This window comes from Lissotriton helveticus, chromosome 3_1 (genome assembly GCF_964261635.1).
Source record: "Lissotriton helveticus chromosome 3_1, aLisHel1.1, whole genome shotgun sequence".
Lineage (NCBI taxonomy): Eukaryota > Metazoa > Chordata > Amphibia > Caudata > Salamandridae > Lissotriton > Lissotriton helveticus.
The window spans coordinates 1,967,668,264-1,967,688,797 of record NC_136061.1 but is presented as its reverse complement, the minus strand read 5'-3'; the positions used below and the strand labels follow the sequence as shown (position 1 = coordinate 1,967,688,797).

The following is a 20,534-nucleotide window of genomic DNA, read 5'->3' as shown; positions in this document are numbered from 1 at the left end:
CTAGCTTGCCAAGTACTTTCGACTTTCAAAACTCGATTTTTAACTTGTGGACTTGAATTCTCGACTAATTTAGTAACAAAAAGATGAGGGTATGACTCACTACTCGTCTTCAAACCACTGTTGATGCTAAAACATTTCTCAAATCTAGAATAAAAATCACTAGTATCTTCGTCTTGTTTCTGTTTACAGGCTGAGATTGCATCCCAGTCTTCCTTTTTAGTGGCTAATAATCTAGGCAAAACTTGTATTAATAATTCTGGTAATTCTTTACATTTGTCTCCAAGACCGGTACCTGGTACTCGTATCTTATCTTCAGCTTCTAAAGCTGTCCAATCGATCTTTTTCTCTCCCACCTCCCAATCTTTTTCCTTGAGTTTTTCGTATACCCCTGCGGGCAACAGGACTTTTAACATTTTAATAATATCTGGATACGTGTATTCTCCCATACGGAGCATGTCTTTTAATTCTCGGTGGAACCCTGCTGGATCTTTGTCGTGACAGGGAATTAATTTCTTCATCTCTAAGAGTTCCATCTTTGTAACTGGGGTGTAAACAAATACTCGTTGCATTTCACCATCTGGTGTCCTAACTGGGTGTACTTCTCGTAACGGATGCTGTCTATCTATATAAAACGGTTTACTTTCTGGAGGTGAGACATGAACAAAATGTGGGTTCAGAAACGTTCTATATTTGTGGCGCTGTTCTAGAATGACACTAATTAAATCGGTACCTAAACCTTTCCATTTATACTGGAGTAACTCGTTCAGGACATCATGTAACGGACCTGGATCAGAATGTTGACCCTCATACAGCGTAATGAGGTGCTGGATCATATACATACCCACCAGTCGCTGCTCGGCTGGGGGCAGTTTCAGAAACATTTGTGCCACTATTTCGTCTGGAAAAGTGGTAGAATCAGTAATCCATCGGACTGCTGATCGGGCTAGTTCTTGTTCATGCATGGTACTTAACTCACTATAACCGATTCGTGATTTCAGAATTTGATCGGTAGCTTGAAATACTTGTTCTAGAGAACCTTGTTCTGGTGCTGGAAGAGGAACAGTTTTCTTGTGTTCTAGGCGTAAATGTCGGTCTGGAAGTCTAGATTTACCTACATACGCTATTCTGGCGGTATTCTCGTCGTCTACCTCTTCAGTAGAAGAGTCATTTTCCTTCTCGCTTACTTGTGCTTCTTTGCGTTGTTCGTGTAACCTTATTATTTCTTTACGTATTTTCTTGTACATACTCTCTATACTATTGAGTGTCTTGTGCTTACCCTCGGCTATATTATCACTCCACTTTGTCAGAATTCTCATTTCGGTCGGATCTTTAGTCGGGGAATCTTGTTCCCGTATTAAACAATTGATCAGAAACTTTAATAACATGAACTGGATCTCAGCTTTTCTGAGAGACATGACTTCACCAATACTTTCTGGATCTTGTCCTGTACGAATGAAACGATACATTCTGTCTAGATCTTCTTTCATATTCGGTAGGGTGACCAAATACTCGGACACCTGTCTTATACGTACGGAATATATAACCATACTATCCTCGCCTGGGACTGGATCATAACAGCATTCAGTAAGAAGTCGCCTGATTTCTGCAATGGACTTATATTTAGGCGTACGCTGTAACGCACGTTCATGTAATTCGACTGCTCCTAGACGTCTACTTGGCGGCGGGGTACCAGGAGGACCTCCTCCCGCAGCCCCTATACTAGAATCGTCGACTGATACTCTTCGAGCTGGCAGAGTGACTGAAGTAGCGGGAATTTGTACTACGGGCTGGACCGGGGGTATCGTAGCAGGTACTGCAACAGGTGCCCCGGTGACTGGAGGAGCAGGATTTACATTATTTACAGGAGCTGGTGGAACAGGATTTGCATATTCTGGGACTGTGTCGTCCAAATAGGACGAGAGAAAAATATCAGCTGCGGTCGGTTTATGACGTAGCTTGGTCGGAACTAAGGATGGCGGAAAATTACTGGATGCCTCCGGGGTTGCTTTTGGCAAGCCCTCGGCAAGAAGAGGATACATACCCTTAATAAGGGCATTCCTCTGTCTGTCTGACTGTTCGGTTTTAACTCGTTCACCTATTTCGATTAGTTCCCTTTCTTGGGCTTTTTCTAAGGATTCTCTACTTGATTCTGACTTTCTGATTTCTTTTTCGGTTCTTTTATGAGATTCTTTGCGCCATAACTCGATGGCATCTTTCTGTGACTGTCTGGCTTTCTTTTTCCATAATACTTCTTCTACTCGCATGATGCACTCGGCATCCCATGTACCCGATACGGGCCATCTGTACTTTTCTTCTAACTGTTTGGTGTACTCCACCCATAAATCTAGATATAATATGGCGCTTATGCCATGCTTTTGATACATAAAATGACCTGGACTGTCCCTAGGCGGGACAGGAACTGCTTCTTCTAACAGACCTTTTCTAGTTTTTAACTGACGTAGTTTGGAAAACAACGGCATGACTGAACTGTAGTCTAGACACAATACACAATGAACACGATAATTACACCACTTTCATACCACGACATTGAAATACATGAATGACATTTAAAATAATAGTTTTGACAAAATACTACCTGGAATACTGAAAACAGAATACATGAATTTCTCGAGAACAGAACGGACTAGAACAGAAACTAGATGCACTGCTAAAACAGTACGAAACTTACCGGTCTCATAAAGAGACACGTCAGGACCCGCATCCACCTAAGTGGACACTTCGTGTTGGATCTGTGTACCCCAAACCCACGGACCAGAGACAATGCAATTGACCCTGTCTAGATACTACCCCAGCAACGGTACTCACCGGGCAGCAAGAACGGAAGGCCTCGGACTGGACTGGACTGCTACGACGCCGGACGGACGAACTTCGGACTTCTGTTACAGGTGGGCCTCCGGATACCTCGGACCTTGGACTCTCGGCTTGGGCTCTGGTCGGGACTCGCCGCGTTCCTCCACCGCCTCGTCTGGATGCTGGACCGCAACCTCCGTTTCCTCCGTGGGCCTGAGGGATACTTGAAGCAGAAATATCTGCACGTGCACGGTATGGTTCCGTCACGGCTGCAGAGGATCAGGGGGCTTGCGTGGCTTCTCCGGCGCGTGGGGAAAGGGCAAGTCCCTGTTCGGGTGCCATTATGTGGTAAATAAATAAATAATACCTCTATTTTTGACTGGATTTAACAATATCAGATAGCTCAATAAATAAGAGTCAAGATTCGAGGTAGTAGGAGTTTGCAGGTTTAATACAGCATAAAGGACAGGAACAGGACAACCTGCACGGACAAGATCTGGGATGGCTAGCCAACAGGGGGGCCCCGACAGCTGTCGGGGAGGATCTGGAATGAGCGCGCGCTGACTTTTAATAACAGTACACAAGTATATATACTAAAACAATTGCATTACAGTATATACAATAGGCGGAACAGTGGGTGGGGCCTGTAACAGTCGCGAAAGATAAGGGTGAAAGTAGGTGTGACAGGAGGCGTGTACATAGACATGTGATGTAAACGTAACAGAATATGTCATGAATGGGGCGGAAACATGGAGGGGGCTACCTGAGGAGCCGGGACCTCTAACCTAGTGGTGCGCGCAAACTGGCAATGACGTGTGACTAGGGAGAAGCTGGGGGCTATGACTTCTGCGCTAGAAGCAGAGACTGAAGTCTGGAGAGTCAGAGCGACATGTACCTAAACACTATCTAGTATCTGATGTTTAGAGAACATGTTGATAGAATCCAAAAGTTATCAGGGCAAAGGCTAACAGATTCTAAGACTGGTGCATGAATTATTCTACATGTAGTGTGTGTTGAGGAATATTAAATGACCATTAATACAGTATTTCTCTTACATGGAGACGTAAAGGCTAGACTGTGACGGAAACTATTGATGCGATTCAGTAGCTTAGGAATGCAGAGAAGGAGGGCTGGACTGATAACTAGAATCATAACATACTCTTGGCAGACTGGCAGGCAGAGCCAGGACGAGCCGGGCACTGTGAGGCAGGAAGTAAGTGAAGGGTCAGGGATACAGGTGGGGGCTGTATCGCTCCTCAGCGAGGGTTCAGAAGACAGGAGCTGAATCTGATGTCCGGGCCCTTTTGAGGCCTAGAAACGGGGACTTTACAATGAAATAACGTGCACACTGAGAAACGTGGCAACGTAGCTTTACATAGGCCTGATATTCGTAGCTTTCACGAGGACTGGAAACTGGCATACTAGAGATGGACACAACTGTAATTGCGTCTTTAATCGATCATGGGGAATACATATGCATATTAATCATGCACACATAACATAAGATGGGGAACACGTAGGGACACAGAACATGGCAAAATTTACTTTTCCACAACTTATTAGATGTTTGACCCACCCAGCTCCCGAACCTAATACCTTTGCCGTTATAGATTGCTTTATGTCACGGTTTTTTCTTTCAACAATTCCGTTCCCCTCAGGGTGAAATGGACAAGAGTACCGCAATTGCACGCCCATGCTGACCATGGCCTCCTTATAAGCCCGAGAGCTAAAAGCAGGACCATTGTCCGAATGCAGCATGCCAATTGCGTATGTGCCGATAAAGACTCGCAAATCTTTTATAACAGTTCTGGCGTCAGCCGTTCGCTGAGGATCGACATTATAAGTGGAAACTAGCCTGTATATGTTAATCGCAAGCCCTGCTTTTTACTGGTGATATTATCTGCCTTGATACGACGAGGTATTAAACTGTTTCTCTCCCCACTGCGATCTCTGTTGCAGTTTGGGCAGTTTTTTACAAACATGGTGTGATGCAGGCTCATGCCTGGCCACCAGTACCGTGATTGTAATTCTTCCAGAGAATCTTTCAGTTTGAGGTGTCCAAGACCCTCACCCATGTGTGCGTCTGCGATTAACAAGCTTCTCCTGTCCATGTTTGGAATCACTCTATCCCCCACTCCAGGGATTCGAGCAAAAGGGACGGAGTTTGCATCGATTATGTATGTGTAATTGAGTGGATAGTTGATCGGTAATGCTGAGCAGTCGCCTTTTGATGACGTTTTCACCGCCAGCATTGTTTCACCGTCAATGTATTTTAATGTACGCTTTTTCCGATCTACGGGAGCCGGTATAGTGGCTGCCGCTGCGGCTGTTTCAGCCAATGAATTCCCTACAACGTGAACGCCATCACGCTGATGACTCAGTGAGTGAGTCACGTGAGTCTTTGGTAGTTCTTTTTGTAAAAGAGCTATTTGTTCCCAGAGCAGTTTCTGCTTTATTGGTGCATCTATGTCATCTTTGTAACCGTTCTGAATCCATGTCTGCAAATCCTTGTTATATGCTTTGACGCAGTAATATGAATCTGACACTATAAGTGTCGGGAATTCGCGATCCGCATTATCTAGCGCCATTTTCAAAGCTATTATTTCAGTTTTTTGTTCTGAATTAGTTTCTACTGAGTGCGATTTTGTTAATAGAGGTCTTAGTTTACCTCCGCGCCACACTTCTTTTGTAATCTCACATGTGGGGTTGTATGCATGTTCTCCCCAAACGGAGGGTTGAGCATGTCCGTCTGTATAGATTACACAGGCGTAATGTCGTAGAGGCAGAATGTCGATTGGCAGAGGATACGTCTTTTCATACTTTAGATTTTTTAATTCTTCTAGTTCTTTAGAAAATTGTCAACCAGGCTATACTTGATAATTCATATCCTACGTATAAGACCGTTAAATGGGCAATTCTGGATTTTTTAAAGTTGAATTTGTAACCCTCTGCTGCGAACCCAAGTATTATGGTGTTCACTCTTTTCAAGTGAGTATCCAAGTCATCATCTGTTAAGTAAATGTCATCGACATAAGATAATGCTTCATTATCATATAGCTGTAGTAATTCTGTTACTCTCGCTGAGAATACCCCCGGGCTTTTCTTGTACCCCTGGGCTAACCGACAGAATTGTTTTTGAGTGCCATTTACTGAGAATGCAGTTAAATATCTGCTCTCTGGTGCTATGTTTTGACAAAAGAATCCATTGGAGATGTCCAAGGTTGTTTTGTATTTTTTGCGCACTATGTTATTCATTAGTGCAGCACTGTGTGAGTTTTGCACTGCAAAGGTTTTGCAACATGTGTTAAGGTGTCGGTAATCCAAAACTAGACGATATGAATTGTCTGGTTTGGAGACCGGAAACAAAGGGTTGTTCATTTGTGAGGTGCAAGTTTCAATCACCCCCTGGTATTCTAGCTGATCTTAGTATTTCATTTACTTGTTTTTTAGCTTCTTGCTTAATTGGGTACTGCCTTTGTGCAGTAGGTTGTGATTTTAACTGGATTTTGTGAGGAGGAGAATCCTCATCCCATCCTACATGATTTTTATATAAAGCAGGTGCTAAGGCCACTGCCCACTTTCTAGCAAGTGTGTATTTTTTATGAATCGGGATTTGATTCGAGAAGGCAGGCATAATTACTTCTTCGCCATGAGGGCACTCCCTGACAAACTCTGGTGGCCAGTCTTTTTCAGCTAGAAGGATATCATAGCCCTTGGAGAGGTTATCCCAAAATAGTCCCCTTATTTTCCTAGTCTTATCTCCCTCTATACGTAATGTTATCTCGTATATCTTGTGGGGCTTGCTAACTCTGGTGTCTGCAGTTTCCACTTGAAGGTATTCATTCGTGTCCACTGTCTCCAGATGATTCATAAGGACTTTGCGAGCTATGCTCACCTCTGCTGCGCTGTCTAGCATTGTCTGAGCCCATTCTCCGTTTTTCAGTTGTGTCCTCAGTATTCTCGGCATTTTTAACTACCTTGATACTGGCTACCTTCTTTTTTGGAAATTGTAATTTCTTTTTTAGTTGAGCAGGTTCCTTGTCTTTGGACTTGGCGTGCTCTTCTCTTTGTTCTGATCGTCCTCTTCTTTCCGATTTCTGCGAGGAATTCTGAAAAGATTGAGAGGGACGTGTATCAATGTCTTGATATCTATCAGGTTTTTTAATATTATCCCTATTTCTAAGGTTATATCTATTCCCAGAGGGGTCACTCTGCGGTGACCTTTGTCTTTGGTTTGGAGATTTCTCCCTTCGCCTAGGAGACCTTCCTCGGGACTGGAATTTCTTTTCTTTTGGATTGGATTGTTTGTTTCCATCCCAGTTCTTTTTTGGTGAATTATTATTAAAAAATATTTTTTTCTGGACTTTCAGTCAGTTGTGGTTTTACTGGTATTCCACCTAAACTATCTTTACCTAGTTCCTCATAGGATTTTTCTATGATTCTGGCAATTTCAGCTGGTTGGTCTGCTATATCTGTCTCTTTTAACCTCTGGCGGATTGCCACGTTTGCTGCTTCACCTTTTATGTTGGCTAATAATATAGCCGAGACCTGCTTGAAGTCTTTCAGTAATTTCATACCAAGAGTTAAAGCTGGTTCTGGACCGTATTCATCTTGAATTTGTTTTAGCACATCTGGTATCACCGAAATGGATGGAACACCGTGCGTTTTTGTGTAGATGGAAGCAAAGACTGTACCCCAAGTGTCACAGTCCTCTATGTGTGGTGCGATTCCCATTGGGAGACATATAGTCAGAATCCTGTGTTTTTCTATCGAGGTGGTGTCAGGAAACACCGCCTCTATTTGGGTGATTTTCTGTGCCAACCAGAATGGTATCTGTTCCCGTTTAGCCGGAACTTTACCTAGGCAGGATTGGATGTTCTGTGGTGTAATTTTATTTGTGTTCCCCTGGTGAGGGGTCAGCTGTGGAAGTTTAATCGCTGGCTGAATTGTTGAAGTCCGCATTACATACTGAACTAATTGTCTATGAATTTTTAGTAATTGTTTTAGCTGTATTAACAGCTCTCCTGTAGACATTCCTTCGATGTCTGGGTGTGGTGTGTATCCGGCCAAGACCGGCCACGTTGCTCCTGGTCTACCTAAAGGACCGAGCCTTGTAATGTGATTGTTATGTTTTAGGGCGCCATCAAATAAGAGCAAATGCTCTTGGAATTTGAGTGGTACTTCCACCTCCTCGAAAGGAGTGTACTCATTAGGAGGTTCCTCTATTTTGTAATAGTGGAAGTACTTTGTTACAGCATTTGCTGCTGGAGAATGTATCCATGAATAGTATACCTCTGTCTGCCGATATTCGTGTGCCTCAATTACGAATATGACTGTGCCACCTCTAGGTGTCAGTCCATTTTCTATAAGTTTTAGAGTTATAGATTTTCTTTTGATGACCGGAATGAGTATTATATCCGCGTCTGCTGCTTGCATGGTAGCATCAGCATCTGCGATTTCAGTTGCTAATCTAACTGCCTCTCTTTCTTCATCACTTTCTGACATTTTACTGTTAGAAAGGTTATTTTGTTTATTTGCAGATCAGGTTTCTCAATGGAATAAAGATTAGATGCACAATATTTTGGAACAGTGTATCCTTCAACGTTGACTAAACCAAGAACCTTACATAGGAGTTCCCTCCTGCGAGGTTTTGGAGGATATTACCTTTCACCCACTCCAGACGTCTTTGGAGTATTTGGGAAAAGGGGTCTGAGTGAGAAAGCACGACTGAGTTACTCTAAATGTCTTACGTTAGTTTTATCGCCCTTTCCAAACGCGTTGGGCGCCATGTAGTGTAGTTCCTATTTTCCCAATAGGCTCTGCGCATTGGAATAATACCTACAGCAGTAAAGGCCTAGACCAGACGTTAACTAGGTCTACTACTGTCGATACTAGACTTAAGTTTTGGGTTTGCCAGCGTAGCTCAGAGTTCGCTAGAAACTTTCTCGAATGTTCAAGGAGGAATTAACTTCCCCGATTAGACAAGAAGGGATTTAGTTTCTGACAACCATAGAACATGACAACTTTGCTCTCCCCTAATGAAGAGTCAATCTCGAGAGTCGTGTGAGCACAAGGCAATTATTTTACTCAGTCAGTACGTGCATTCTTAGTCTCATCAGATTGTAGAGAAAAGGAAGAGACGGGCGTGTTCAATAAAAAGGTGTTATTTATTGATCAGTCTCTTTTCTCGTACAAGAGAAATGGATCGATATTATTGCAATACTTATAGTTAAGTAAAGTGCATACATTAAAAGCAATAGTATAAAATAATACTGTAAAAACATTGATATGGTTTCTGAGCCATATGATGTTTAAAATGATTAAAATATATTTACATACACATATACATTTGACTAAACGTACTCAACTGGTGTTTCTAAATACGCCTACCCCGTGTACCTGACCTAAGTCTAATGCGTGGGCGGGAATAGAAAGTTACAGTTTAAGTTAAGTTTGTTTTTGCCAAGTGAATAACTAAAGAATTCTCTGTGAGGGGTTATTCAGTTCTGTACCTGGAATTTAGGATGAATGAGGAATGGTATCTCTTTCTCTGCTCTCGATATTCCAGGCTGCCTGCGAGGGCTGCCCAGAAGCGCCGGTGCTGGGTCTCTCGGCTTGAGATAGCAGCGCGTCTCTCAGCGCGTCAGGAAGGCGGGGCTGCTGCCAGCGGGGTCTGCTCCTGCTCTCGGCTTCGGCAAGTGTGGCTGCTCCGTCTCGTCACCACGCGTGTGTTTGCATAGGGCAAGATCGGCAATATTTATACCTTAAAGGTGCCGAGATTGACGTAAGGATGGACATAGATACGTCAATAAAGATGTCATACGACTTGCTCGTTAGCACATTCTTTACTAAAGTTCTCTGTGAAATCAAAACAATGGCCGCACGGATTTTCCAGGTTGTCATAGGTTTGATTTGTTATGAGAACGTCGTATGCCTTATCAGGGGCTGGAGGAATGTCGCTTGTCTAATTAGATCTCAAGCGTTATGACCTAATCAGATAACACGTTCCTGTGCCGTAGTGTGACTGCGTCAGATAACGGTATCTGCATCATGGGGGCTTTTCTTGCCTCATGGGCTGACTGTTAGTTAACTTGATAGTTAGTTTAACCAGAATAGGGTCAGGAATAGGGGGATTGATTCAGAACCTATAGGAATACATGACAAGACTTTATCAATGGCTGTACTTTATGTTGCTCAGTTACCTGTTTTGATTTGGCCCACTTTGTATTTCTTCCTCCGCAGTGCACTTCACATCGTAATTTTGTTTAGGGCTTGGTGCCCCTGATGCCCGGGTGTCATTTTTTCTGTTGTCTGCCACCACTCAATGCTTGGCCACCCTGCCTCTTTGGCAGGGGTGTATGCTGAGAGATGCCCTGCCTCCACGGGATGATTCCCTCCATGGACATAGACTTTCCCCTTCCCAGTTGTGTTTCCCCGGGTGGGTATGAGTGGTAGCTCCGCCTGATTGGGGGGTTGGTGTTGGTGGTGGGGGAGGGAATTCTCTGGGTTTGTTGCCTCCCTCTTAGGCTTTATTGTTTGTTCTGATGTATGCTTTTCTTTTTAGTCCCTTTATGACATGTCATGTCAACCATATAGGTCGTTCTATTGCACTCCCCTCTGTGTTGTTGGGACCTTTGCCTCTGTACAAGGCTTTTGCTGTAATTTCGACTTCATTGTTTCACTGAACTTCCAATGTCATTGCACTGTGCTTCTTGCTATGCTCCTTACGGCATCTCTCCATCCGACTGCACAAGGTTTTACCCGCACTTTCAGCCTCCCTCGACACTCACTTCCTTGCCAAGGCACCATGACAGACACCACGCTTTGGACCTGCAACGTCCGCGGTCTTAACGACCACCGCAAGGCACTCCTGGTCCACGCCCACCTCACCCAGCATAGGATAGACATTTGTTTTATACAATAGACCCACCTGCTATCCGCGACCTCCTCCAGACTCCTCTCCAGGCATTGGGGCGAGATACACTCCTACTTCTATTCTAACTACTCTCGGGGGTATCTATCCTCTTGCGCAGAGCGCTTCCGTGGCGGATTTCCCAGGTAGTCATCAACCCGGGGGGCGCTTTGTGGTTCTTCATGGTACCCTTCAGGCCCAACCATTGACACTGGCTACGCTATATGGTCCCAATAATGATGGCACCACATCTTGTCCCTGGGCCCGCTGTGGTCCTCTGTGGGGTGGGGTGGGGGGTCATTTTAATGGAACGCTGTCCACCTCGCTAGATCACTCCTGTCCTCACGCTTCCCATCTTTGCACAGCTGCACTATTGAGCTCCATTCTCACTGATAACTCTCTATTTGACTTGTGGTGCCACACTCACTCCGGGGCATGCGAGGGCACTTGCCTAACTGGCTCCCATGGCTGTTGGTCCCGCTTGGACCTTTGGATCACCACTCCGGACACCCTTGCTTGGCTCACCTCTGTTGAGCACATGGCACACGCATCCTTTCAGATCACGCTCCTGTCCTCCTCTATCTGCGCCTTCCTCCTTCCCCATGTGGCACGTTCTCTTGGCGGCTTCCCCCTAAAGCCCTACACGATTCGGTCTTCTGCGATGAGATACAAACCGCAATCACAAATTATTTTGAGCTTAACAAAGTCACTGTCGACTTCCCCTCCACGCTTTGGGAGGGATTCAAGGCCGTTATCCATGGAGAATGTATGTCCAAGCAGTTCGGTGTCCTACGCTCTATTCGCAGTACTCTTGATAAATTAGAAATGGAGATTAAGGCTCTGGACTCTTCCCACTCCAGGGACTCTATTCCTGACACGCTGGCTCAGATCCGGGGGAAGCTCACTGACTTCACTGACGAGGCCAACAGAGAGCTTGCGTTTCTTGGCAGGGAGGCACGGGCGCACCGCTTTGGTGAAGGCGACCACCCTGGAAAGACCCTTGCCAACCTCTTCGCCGGACTCATGCCGCGTCCTACATAACCGCCCTCCAGGATGGAGGCCCTGAAAGGACCATCTCCCCTGAGGAAATCAAAGTGCGATTTACTGCATTTTACGCACAACTATTCATTGGCCGGGACTGTGCCCCCGTGCTAGGTTCTCAATCAATATTTTGACACCCTTCAGCTCCTTTGGCTTGGCAACTCTCTCTGGGAATTTCTTGATGAGCCCTTCTCCAAATATGAAATCCTTGCTGCGATCAATGGCATGCCCGGTGACAAGGCCCCAGGCTCGGATGGCCTGCCAGTATCCTTTTATAAGAGCTTCGCACCCCTTTTAGTCCCGCACTTAGCTGCCATGTACAACGAATCTTATGAAAACGGTCAGTTTCCCCCCTCGCTTTGCGAGGCACTACTCACTCTGCTTCTAAAGCCGGACAAACCCCCAGAGTTAGGAGATTCATATCGCCCCCTCTCACTAATTAATAAGGACAACAAAATCTTTGCCAAACTCCTCGCCTCACGCCTTCTTCCCCTCATGCTGCTCATTGCTTGCCCGGACCAGTCCGGATTCATTCCCTGCCGCGCGACCTCTCATAACCTCTGGACTATATTCTCTGTCCTTCATCAAATCAACCCAGCGTTCCCGGCAGTGGCTGCCCTGCTTGACGCCACCAAAGCCTTTGATACCCTGGAGGGGCACTTTCTCTTCTATCTCCTCCCTCGATTGGGCTTCAGACCGGCCTTGACACATAAAATATTACTTCTCTACACCCTTCCCACTGCCCGCCTCCAGATTAATAGTCAAATATCTGAACCTATCTCTATCGGGAGCGGTACCAGGCAGGGGTGCCCGCTATCACCCATGCTCTTTGCCATCGCAATTAAACCCCTTGCTGCTAGACTTCGACAGCACCACACCCAGAGAGGCCTCGGTTTTGCGGCTTGCGCCATTGTCATCTCAATGTATGCGGACGACGTTACTCTCTATGTCCGCAATCCTCAGGAGAACCTCAGCCAACTGGTCCGTGAGGTGATACAGTATGGGGGCTACTCCAGCATTCAGGTTAACTGGAATAAGTCAGTGCTGTTCCCCCTCACGGACGCCACGGTGCCCTTTACTCCGGACTACTCCTTTGTGTGGGCGCCCGGTACCACAAGATGCTGAGCAGGGTCGTGGACGAACTTTGGAGGGCTAACTTTGGCTGGGTTGTGGACTGGTTTGAGTCCAAGATTCCCCTCAAGCACTGGCTGCTTTTGTCTCTGGCGGGTTGCATAGCCATCACCAAGATGTTGGTGCTTCCCAAAGTTTTTATATTTATTCGTCAATATTCCTATTCCCTCACTGCCCACTTTTTTTGCAAAGTCCGCTCATTGCTTATTACTCTGGTCTGAGCCGTTCGACAGCCCAGAATTTCGTATAATATCCTTACCCTCCGGATGTCGCGTGGCGGTCTTGGTGCCCCCGATTTTAAACTTTATGCCCTTAGCGCCCCAGCCAGTTTCCTCCATTATTGGCTCCACCCCACTCCTTTTCAGCCGCATGTCGCAGTGGAGGCCGATCTTGCTGCCCCCATGGCCCCTCACGCCCGCCTTGTTCACCCCAGCGAAACTCCCACGCATCGAGATCGACACAGTGGAGTCCCTGTGCTGGTCCTTGGATGGGAACTGCAAATTCTCCGCCTCTGATATGCTCTCTGCGAATGCCATGCCTATTGTTCATCATCCAGTTTTTCCCCCCCTTCAGTCTACCTGGATGGTTAAACATGCAACCCGCTTAGGGCTTTCCACAATGTTGGACCTGTACCCTGGGGACACATTCTTCTCACTTGCTGCCGACTCCGACCCCTTGGATATTTTGCTCTACTATCAACTCACAGCTATCTGCAAGGAGCTTCACCCCCCGTTCCCCCAGCCTCCTTCCTCAATGGCCACTCTTGACTACCTTTACACTTCCCCCTCCCCTGGAAACTAGTCACTAAAATGTACGCCCTTACCCTGGCAGCATCTCCCATCTATACTGACCGGGCGCGCATGGTGTGGGGTGAGAATCTGGGTGTTGAAATCTCTCAAGTAGACTGGCTCTATTGCTGCAATCAGATCAAACACCTATGCCCAAACTACCGCCTGCGCCTTATTCATTTTAAGTATTTACATAGGCTTTACCGGACTCCTGCTCAGTTGCATAAAATGGGACTAATCCCCAATGATAGATGTCTGCGCTGCTCTGCTCCTGCGGCAGACTTCTCCCACCTTGCCTGACTGTTCCCTCAGATCTCCGCATTCTGGCGCGAGGTTTGTGCCGCTATCTCTGAGATCACCTCGTCACTGGTCCAGCCTAATCCTCCCCTCTGCCTCTTAGGCTTCGTCAAATTTTGCCCAGATGCCACACGCTGCTTGACCGCGATGCTCCTTGTCCTTCCGCGGCGCAGGGTCTCCATGTGCTGGGGTGGCAGGCCTGTACCCAAGGTCGACACCTGGCTTGAGAATGCTTTGTGTTGTGAGACACTCCTGTACGAATTCTGGGTCCTAATGCCAGCCAAATACCGCCCATTTGACATATGGGGTCCACTTGTGTCTTACCTCATAATTCGCAACCCACAGGGCCCTACGACCTCTCCCGCACTCCCCGCCGGCGCGCCGGCCGACGGTGATGGTCAATGAGTAGCTTGCTCCCCACTCACATTCCCTTCTGCTCCATTAGCCTCTCTCCCCCACTCGCTGTGCCTCTTCTCATGGCTACTGCCCTGGTGCTGCCACAACATTTCTCCTCTGTATCGCTTTCCTGTGCTCCGTGTTTGAGGTAACCTCTGCTGCGATATATTGTATGCCTGTATATAATGTCTTGATATGGTGCAATCTTGTAACCTTGCTGTGCAACTTTGATCAATAAAGGTTTTTTTTTAAAATAAAAAAATAAAAGAACAAACGTACAGATATTTCCTGAAGCTAAACTCTCGAGGGCCATCAAGGAATCAGCTGCTAGCGTGAGTAGATAGGATTCCCCAATTAGGATTCCGTGAAGCAGGGCAGAGACGACCTACTGTCCACTTGAACACTTAAATGCCCAGCCTTCCGTGGACATAGTCCAGCAGCTATCTCTAAACATGAGGCCAATTTATGATGAGTTTTCGTGTTTATCATTGCCAGAAGAGCCCACTGACTGGCCTGGATGCCTAAGTGATGATACATGTCAACTTTCTTTTGAAATATCTTGATGGAGTTTTCTTTTTAATACATCAGTTGTGGAAACTTCTAAAGGACATTGACAATATCATGTCCTGTACATTTGACAAGTTGCAGCACAGGTTTTTCATCAGGTGATTACTGAACACTTCGATAAAAAGTCATAAGGAGACATTGCTTATCTAACATGGCATCAACACCAATATAAGGGAATAAGATTACTTTGTAACTGGAAAATGAGACTGTAAAGAAAGGGATAGAAGGTAAAAGGCTCAAAAGGGAAGTGGAACTGTGCTCTATCCCAAGAGAGCAATTGGATTAAGACTTTGATATCTGTTGTACAGTGGTCTAAGGTATAAGTAACAAATAAATAACATGTGTGGATATGTAAGGGCATATGATCTAGTACTACTGGACCACAGGTCTTACAGGCGTTTCCATTCTACATTTGACCAGCAGTAACCGTGGTGTTACTGTAGGGGGAGGAGGTATATTAGAGTGTGGATCTTGGCATTCGAATTCATTTATAAAGTGATTGTGTTATTGAGGGTGCGGGTTGTGCACAGTATTCAAGGCATGGACCTCATATTTTGTCAAATAACATAGTTTGGTCCTCTAGCCTGTATACAGTAGGTGTGTGTGTTGCTGGTCAAAGTAACACTGAGATGCAGTACCTTTGGAAAAAAAATTCTCTGGTCAATAGTGTTGGAGGATGCACATTTTTGCTGTGTAGAGTGAAGGGGACAGCCATCTCTGTCAGTGTGAAGTTATGACTCCTGAATCAGTTGAATCGTGTACCATAGCCAGCTTTGAAGATGGTTGAAGTGGACGTTCTCTACTATTCAATAGAAAATGGTACACTCCATTCCTGCAGTTGGGGACATGATCATGGTACGTGTAATAAGTCACAGTTAGGAGCATTATATCTTCAGCAGTGATCATTAAGGGTCAGTTTTGCTTTGTAGAGCCTAGAAGGGGACTAGTAGTTGAAGTATGTTTCAGACGGGATTCTCTCAGTTCTCTGCTATGTGTTTGGAGTAAGTACCCCCAATCCTCTTCTGAGGAATGTACGCTCAACAAAGTCTGGCAAGACAGTCTGGTCTCTTGGATCACCGCTGCTGAATGCACGGATGACATTAGTGAATTGTACAGTTCTGACGGTGTACCCTTGTATGCACTTCATCTGGTCACATATGAGAGGACTGGGGATTCCAGAAGCGAAAGGGGGCTTGCCCAAACTTACTAGCTAGGCAATGTCCGGGCTGACAATATTTCCAGTGTTGAGAGGATGGCCAATGAAATTTCCTTCTTAAGTCATTGAAATATTTAAGCGAACCCCCTTGTATTACATCATCTTCTATAGATATACTACAGGATACCCCTCCCTGGCAATTGAACTTATGTTCTTCAATCTTTAACTCCTAGTTCTATCAGAGGGGGAGTCCCACTATGAATATGTGTGTATTTTAAGGTGTTTATGGGAAATTATATATGAATCCATGAACGTCAGGAATTGTTTCAGCTTTTGCGGTCCTTATTAGCGTATAGGCCTAAAAGGAGAGGTTGTCTATTCAAGTAAGTTCCTTCGATGAAAGCCCAAACTGGCGAATTGAGGTAGTCACTCAAAAGGTACAATGTGACAATTGGTGCACTTTCTGATAAGAGTATGTAAGGTTGACGTAGGCCCCCTGCTGTTGTCACTGCCTGCGGTTTCTAGAGTTTAAGTCCTTCTGGCTGCCTACACAGAATCCTTTATTAGTTTAGTAATGCTCTTAAATATTAATGTCAGGATCAGTCGGGGAAGCATTCTGAGGAGGTAATTGTGCTTCAGAGCTCCAACCATTTTTATGGCTTGAATTTGCCCTCTAAAGGGACAATAGTCATTGTTGGCCTTGAATGGAGATTGTTCATGGCCATATTGACCAGTCCTTATTGACAAGTACACTAAGGGGTCCATTAGGATGTCTGCCCGCCATCCCATCGTGGACAGGGACCACCCGCCATAAGGGTGGGGGTCCCATGGGCATCCTGCATTCCGACCATTGTGGCGGGCGGTACACTCAGCACCGCCCTCCACAATGGCAGGAAGGCATGCAGTGCACTTCTCAAAAATACGGCCAATTTTCAATCCTTCAAGAAGTCTTTGAAAACTTTCTTATTCGTCTCCAGTTAGGATTCTCCTCAATCCACTCTACCGTCTAGTACCAGGTCTTAGCTTCTTGGTAAAGCGTAAGCGCGGAGATACCCTTCAGAGGGTTGACGTCCAGCGCTATACAAGAATACAAATAAAAAAAGAATAAATAATGGACAGCATGGCAGGCGCCCCGCGGTGCCTGCCATGCTGTGCATGGAACTGCTGGGGGGTACCATAGGTACCCCCATGTGCACCCCTCACCCCCCCGGAGTCCCTGGGGGCCCACAACGGGCCCCCGCAGGGATTCTCAGCATGCCTTTCCGTGGCGGCATTCAAATTTGCCCATCATAATATGGCTGGCGGTGTCTGATAGACACGCTTCCATATTATACCTTTGCCGCCCCAGTCGCCTTGCGACCGGGGCGGAAAAGCGGCGGACGGTCTTACCGTCTGCCGCGGTGCCCCCCGCCATACTAATATGGCGGGGGGTCTTTAGAGCAAGGATGGCGGGCGGATCGCCCCCGCCAGGCCGGCGGTGGCTACCCCCCGCCCGCCATCCTAATGGGCCCCTAAGTATTTAGGTTGCTCTTCAACCCTTTGAATCCATGTCCATTCACTATCTCTCTGGCAGTACTCTTGGAGAGGGAGGATCTCACTTTTGTCCCAGGTTTTTTTCCAGTCTGCGAAGGCAGCGGAAGATTCTATCAGGGAGATCAAGACAGGAATTGAGGTTCCAAAATTCTTGAGAGTACGTAAAATGTCATATACGTATGGAAGAATTTTGCTATGAACAAGTCAACTTTACATTTCACAGGCCGCTGCAAATGACTGGCACTTGAATGCACTGATGCAACAGTTAGTGGAAAGCAGCGCCTTGCAAAAACACCAATAAATAAATAAAAAGATAAACTATGCAATAGATAAATAGCTAACAATTCTTTTTGCCAAGAGCTGTTGTTGTCTGAGGATCTTTTGCTTGTAAAAGAACAGAAGGCAGGGATGAGCTGCGAGGAGGGCAGCATGTCCCTGAATGACCAGTCCTGCTGTTTACTACTGGTACTTGGAAATCTGCATTTATAATGGAGAAAGCAAAACTATGACAGGCAGATGGCCAAGGAAAAGACAAGATTTGATCAGCAATTAACAGCTGAAACAACAACTACCTGTGTTGCGTTGATATTTTACTGACAGTAGCGTCTTGCCAGAGGTGGCGTGGCCTTTTAATAGAGACTGGACTGATCCTTTGAAAGAGTCATAGCGCAGAGCCAGAGTAGGCCACATGATAGAAATTGTATTGTATTGTGACAGCAAAACGTGAACAACTCTGCCGCAGTAGTACCAGCCTTTTAAAAGAGCCAGATTGACTGGATTCTCTTTAAGCCAGAGAGCCACTCAATAATTCTTCTTCCAACACCAGGCTTTTTAAGATAGAGCGAGTTCCCAATTCCCTAGAGCGACGTGCATGTTTCTAGGCTTAGAAAAGGCAGTCAAAACCCTCACGTGGCCGTACCTGTTCGCAGTCCTCCGGCGGGTTGATTAAGGCCCTACCCTACTGGAGTACACATGACTATTATACACGGACCTCACCTCAAAGGTAAGGCTGGGCAAGTACATCTATGCTCCATTCCAGGTAGAGAGGGGCACACATCAGGGACGTCCCCTCTCCCCACTGTTGTTTGCCTTAGCAGTGGAGCCATTAGCGATATGCTTGCGATGGGAAGGGGAGGCATGGGGTGTCCCGATAGCAGGTCCACTGCATATCGTTGTATGCAGATGACCTCCTGTTGTACGTGCGCAATATCACCATTGACCTGACCCCAATCTGGACAACACTAATGGAATTCGTGGAAGTCTCAGGCATTAAAGTTAACTGGGACAAATCCACGATCTACCCGCTGAGCCTGCACCTAGCCACTCTCGACATAGTAGTAGGAGACCAGAGAATAGCCTGGAGTGACAAAGCACCTAGTTACCTAGAGATGAGGTTATACTACTCTCCCAGCGACATGTATGAAGGGAACCACAGCAAGGCATTAGCAGGAATAAGAAGGCAGCAGGCTTCTCGAAGACCCTGCCCCTGGCCCCGATTGGGTGAGTGGCCTTGGCCAAAATGATCATAGTCCCTACATTTTCATACCACTTTGCGAACCTTCCGGTCATTCCTCCATGCCTCTTTTTTCAAGAGTTAGACACACTTCTCACCTCCCTAATCTGGGGTGTAGGTCGACACAGGGAAGCCCTAGCCAAACTGTACCTACCAACGGACCGAGGGGACTGGGGGCCCCATCCTTTGAGGTGTATTTTCTAGCAGCACAGCTGCAGTGGCTATCGCATTGGACAGCAGAACGCCACACAGGAGAAACATCCTCTGATGAAGGGAACGTGCCTCTCCCGGCAATCCGACGCATGCTGCTACCCGGCAACATACGCACGTATCCAGTACAGGTGTCAATAGCCCACACATGTATGCTGAGGATGCACCGCATGTCCACAGGGAGACCCCTATATTCTCCGCTGCTCCCATTGATAGGACTCCCTACAAACGGGAAATACTACACAACCTTAGCCCTACGAGTATGGACTGAACATTAGTTGACCGAGATGGAATCCCTCTTCGAGAATGGACAATTACGTCCCTATAATCAATTGGTGGAGGAGTATGATCTCCCCCGGGGACAATTCCTACTGCACAGGCAAATTTTGGCCAGCAGTCGCCAATTCTGGGACTTGACTGAGGGGAAACCACCGACACACCCGATAATACACACAATACTACATATGGTGTCGGGCAGACACCTAATTACATGGATATACAAAGCCACCCGGGAACTGATTCTCAAGCCACTAAACTCAGTGAGGCAGACATGGGAGGAGGAAGTGGGTCGGCCAATAAATGACAAGGTGTGGGAGCAAGCCTTGGAATACCCCAAAAAAGTGACCAGAAAAGCACGATTTAAATACATACAATTCAATATTCTACATAGGGCATATCAAATGCCTTAACGCCTGTAACGTTTCTACCTAGACACGCAGTTCCTGTGCCCCCGGTGCCAGGCCCCAGAGGCAGGCTTCAAGCATATGTTCTGGGATTGCCCCACAATACAACAGTACTGGGATAGCATACACAAGACAGGCCGAGCAATGACAAGCATTACAGATATATGCACATGGGAAGCATGCACACTGGGAGTTTTGAGGAGACGGAAGACCGGCAAGGTGGTATACTACTGGATAAGAGAGGAATAGCAATGCACTGGCGGGCCTCGGCTGGACCCCCAGTGGTGGCCTGGGTGGAAGCAATGAAGAAGTGGGGCGCAGCGGAGAAGGAAGTGTTAAGGGACGAAGAAGTGGGAGGAAAACGCAAACACCCTATATCCATGGAATGGGTACAATTTCTACACCAATTCAAACAGCAGACCACACGAGAGGAACCACCCGCGGCATCCCAGTCCCAGACGACACATGCACCTCAGATCAGGCCAATACATGAACA

General features: G+C 46.4%; 1 protein-coding gene across 2 annotated transcripts in view; it reads left to right on the top strand.

The window, feature by feature from the left end:
- Window positions 1-20,534, top strand: part of RASL12 (RAS like family 12) — a 206,628-nt gene that overhangs the window by 104,088 nt on the left and 82,006 nt on the right. The window lies entirely within an intron of this gene.